The 2,774-nt window shown below is 42.5% G+C and overlaps 1 non-coding gene across 1 annotated transcript; it reads right to left on the bottom strand.

Moving 5' to 3' along the window:
- TRNAG-ACC lies at window positions 2,382-2,454 on the bottom strand. Its single transcript has one exon. It is a non-coding gene; the product is annotated as a tRNA-Gly (tRNA).

The following is a 2,774-nucleotide window of genomic DNA, read 5'->3' as shown; positions in this document are numbered from 1 at the left end:
CAAAGAGAGAGGAAGTTATCCATTGAAGAATCTGGGATTGAGAGCTGATTTTCATCAAATTTGGAAGGTATGATATGACAAACATCATTCCCGTGGGATTCATGAAATTAAGGTTGTGGTGTGAAAGGCACCTATTTTGACACTCAACCTCCAAGCAACTGAGATGGAATACAAAGGAGGAGCTTGTGTGGCAGCTAAGAGAAAATGTGATATTAAGGTGCTGTCCAAGGAAATAGTGCCTTCAAATATAAGCCAGGATCAGTATGATTAATTTTCAAATGATAGAAAACCCAAATCTACGTACTTTAACTAAAGATGTTTATGGGCTCACGTGACTAATAAGTTGAGAGGTCTATGTCAGGTAAGCTTGGGCTAGTGGCTCAACTGATGTCACCAGGGACCCAGGGTCTATTTCACCACTGTATTCTTAGTATTAGCCTCATCCTCATGATCCATATGCTGGACCCAGGAAGCCCAGACTTCCCTCACCCCAATAGAAAAGCTGTGGATACAATTCCAGGCCTCGTACCTTCTTCCTACATATCCTACAAAGGAGGATAGAGAACATCTCCAGTGGTTGTTCTCAAAAAGAAAAGCCTCTCTCTTTCAGAAAGCCCAGTAAATATCTCTTCAGATCTCACTGGCTCTGTAGCCAAGGGGATAGGCAGGTGGATAGACTTAAGCTCAACAGGACCCACTGGTAAAGCTGAAGGTGGAGACAGAGCTGAGCCGAGAGGATGAGAAAGGATACTTTCCCCCAAAACATTTGGGTTACTGTTCCCAGAGAAAAGGGGAAAGGATGCTGGGAGCCAAATAAAAGGTGAATGTTACAGAACCCTGGCTGCGAAACCACAAGACGTGCTCAGAATAGCAGATACTGATTTACACTTGGGCTTCCCGGTTGGCTCAGTGGTAAAGAATCCACCTGCAAATGCAGGAGACACAAGAGACACGGATTCGACCCCTGCGTCGGGAAGGTCCCCTGGAGCAGGAATAGGCAACCCACTCCAGTGTTCTTGCCTGGAAAATTCCATGGAAGAGGAGCCTGGAGAGCCACAGTCCAGGGGTTGCAAAGAAGACAGGACTGAGAACACATGAACATTTGCAACTAAGCAGCTTCTCACACAGGCATCTTTGTAACTGGCTCTGAGTGGCAAAACGGGATTTAATTATTCATTCTGCCAAGAGACTCCTGGCAGGCCAGCTAATTTTCACTGTGTGAAAAAAAAAATCTATTCACTATTTCTCCATCTCCTCACTTTGCAGTCCAGGTTTTGAAATTTTTGAAGACAAAATTGTGCCATAATCAATGACTGTTTTTAATATTTGCTAATTTCAATTTATTAGAAATTATCATCAATTTTTAAAGATAAACCCTTTCTATTTCTCCAAAATTTAAGAATTGAGTATAGTCTTATATCTGTGGATTCAACCAATGGTGGATCGAAAAATCTTAAAAAAAAAAAAATTACAACTTTCCCCAAACAAAACTTGAGTTTGCAGCACATAAATTATATGCAAAACCATGGTATTTTCTTTATCAGCCATGCCACTTGGCTTGTGGGATCTTAGTTTCCTGACTAGGGATCAAACCTGTGCCCCCTGCAGTGGGACTCCTAATCACTGGACCTCCAGGGAAGTCCCCCATGACATTGTATATAAGCGACTTGAACATGTGTGGATTTTTGTGTCTCTTGGTGGGAGGTGTCCTGGAATCAATCCCCCATGGACACCAAGGCACAACCGTATTAATTTTATCCCACTTCTGACTTTGAGACGTGTGCATTGTCACTACAAATTGAAAGGTCTTCCATGTTACAAATCCTTCATCACAGACTATGGAAACTTTATCAGCTCAGGGTTTCCAAGAGCTTGTCTCTGGGCCTCGGGTAAGGAAAAGACCAGTTAGGAATTCTCTAGGTAGGGGCCATCTAGCTCCATGTGCTATTTCTTAATCCTCCTGGAACACCTATCTTTTGCCATGTTTTGTTCATTCTCTCATTGTGACGCTTCTAAAATCTGTCTTATTTCCATCTTTCAGTTTCTAGGGTTGTTCATCCACTTCCATGATGCTCTTCTGGAAGTCCAAACTGTTCCATCTCCATGGGTTCTTATTCCTATTCATTCAGTTTAAGGTACTGACCTTCTCTAACAATATATATCAACTTCACTCTGGAAGCTTTTGCATATTTAGGATTTTAACAATCTCTGTAGTCCTAGTTGGAAAGTCAACCTTATTACAGCTGCTGCTTGCATAAAGTATCCACAGGTAGTGTTGCCAATTGCTCACTAACTGCTCTTTTCTTTTAAATACTTATTTGTTTGGAGGTGCCAGGTCCATTGCAGCATGCAAACTCTTAGTTGCAGCATGTGGGATCTAGTTCCCTGGCCAGGGATTGAACCTGGGTCCCCTGCGTTGGTAGCACAGAGTCGTAGCCACTGGACCATCAGGGAAGTCCCTGATTGCTCTTTCTTAGCATTTATTCCTGGTGCTTCCACCCGTCTGATTCCCTAAATATTGAGTCTTATTCCTTAAGACTTCGTCCTGGGTCCTCATATTTTGCTGTACTCTCTCTGGGGGCAGTACCGTCCAACAGACCTTTCTGCAATAACGAAAATGTTCTACACCTACACCATTTAATAAGGTAGTCAACTGCCACATACAGTTACTGTGTGCTGGAAATCTGGCTGTTGTGCCTAAGGACCTAAATTTTTCATTTAATACCTATATGTAGCTAGTGGCTACAGTATTAAATAGTGCAGCTCTAGATTTC

Source organism: Capra hircus, chromosome 22 (assembly GCF_001704415.2).
Source record: "Capra hircus breed San Clemente chromosome 22, ASM170441v1, whole genome shotgun sequence".
Classification (NCBI taxonomy): Eukaryota; Metazoa; Chordata; class Mammalia; order Artiodactyla; family Bovidae; genus Capra; species Capra hircus.
Note: the sequence above shows the minus strand (reverse complement) of the source record. Positions and strands in the feature narration are given on the sequence as shown.